A 1,786-nucleotide genomic window follows, 5' to 3' on the forward strand; every position below is an offset into this window, starting at 1 on the left:
AACTGTTTTATACTCATCATTGATTCAACTCAGATTGTTTCATACTTTTTAAACCTTATCTACCTCACCTTATTTAAGATGTGCTACTTGTGCTACTATACTTCAGTTTTGTCCTCTTGTTCCCTATGTAACCTCATAGGGACATCTTCAGTAATAGACTCAGTTGTCTATTCAAGTCTTAGTCTGAAGCTTTGCTTTAACCAGTATACATTCTCAAACCACTATCAGCTATAGTGGCTTAGTCTACAAGTCTAGTTCAAGAACAAACATGTCAGCCTTACACATATAAGTATCCAGTATCAGTCATAAGTTGAACTCCTGATCCTCAGTCATTAGGTCCCTTAACAAAAACTGTCACCACCAAAGCCTTGCTCAACACAGGAGCAATGGAAAATTACATTAATATTCAGTTTGCTCGAGATCATGATCTCAAACACTAGAGCATTCCACCTTGACCAGTATTCAACATCAATGGATCACCAAATAAAGCAGCATCCATCAGATATAAAGTCTTCTTAACCATCTCCTTATCCAGACAACCAATGAAGATAGAAGCCTATGCAACAGTACTAGACAGGAACCCACTCATTTTAGGACTTTCATGGTTTAAATATTTCAATCCTATAATTGATTGGATTACAGGACAAATACATTGTCACTGGGATCAACTTCTAAGAACAATGAAAACCATTGCTAACAATATTCCAGAGTATTTGACTGCCTTTCTTTCTGCTGATGCAACTTTGGGAAACCTAATCCTAACTCAGGGGAGCGTGAAGTGGAGGGTAAGTTCCTGTTTCTCAGGGAAGCTGATAGGGGCAAGGGCTTGTAGTTCTGATAGCTTGCTCAAATGGTGAGGGTTTCACTATGTCTCTCGGGACAGTGTCACAAGGCTGTCTCAGACCATCTAAACACTCCAACTTCTTTGTAGAAGTGAAGGGTAGAAAAGGGGGACTGGCGCAATGACTCAAATGTGAAGTGTGAATCAATTGAGGATATTTGAGTCTCATTCGAGGATCAGATGTAGGGGTGGAACTTTGGACTACTTAGCTGTATGTGGGAGTGTGCTTTGGGGTGCAGACTAGGATCAAACACAGTTCGAGGGTCATAGGCATAGTTCAGAGGGTCATAGTCATAGTTCATAGGGTATGCGCAACACTTCAAATAAAGTTCAAAGTTGGACTGAGCTCTGCGGATTGGGAGATGTGATTCTGTGTGAGTCTTGCTACTAGGGGCCAAGTTCTACTTTACAACTCATTAACCTGCCAATACTGACATCAGACAACACATCTTAGCCTGCAAAACAAAGGATAACATCACCAATCATGGACTTTGGCTTGCACTACAGCATACCACACACACAGACAAGCATATATCTCTAAACTGGGATATCCAGGATGACTTGCTGGTATTCAGAGGACAAGTCTACATACCCAAGGACACCAAACTTCAACACAATCTCATCTAGGAAGCCCACAACTCTCCTACTACAGAACACCCTGGATGGTACAAGACACAGGATATCCTCCATAGAACCTATTGGTGGCCTACCCTTGCTCATGATGTCACTAAATACATCACTGGTTGCGCAATCTGTGAATAAAACAAGGTCATCACACACCAGAACTTGCCAGATCTAGTACCCATCACATCAGAACACCATCTTCCATTCTAATCCATCACTATGGACTTCATCGCAGATCTTCCTTGGAGCAACAGTTTTAATAGCTGTCTAGTGGTAACCAACCATGACTATACCAAGACCATGGTATTCATTCCCTGTAAC

Source organism: Fibroporia radiculosa, assembly GCF_000313525.1.
Source record: "Fibroporia radiculosa TFFH 294 genomic supercontigs, scaffold5433, whole genome shotgun sequence".
Taxonomy (NCBI): Eukaryota; Fungi; Basidiomycota; class Agaricomycetes; order Polyporales; family Fibroporiaceae; genus Fibroporia; species Fibroporia radiculosa.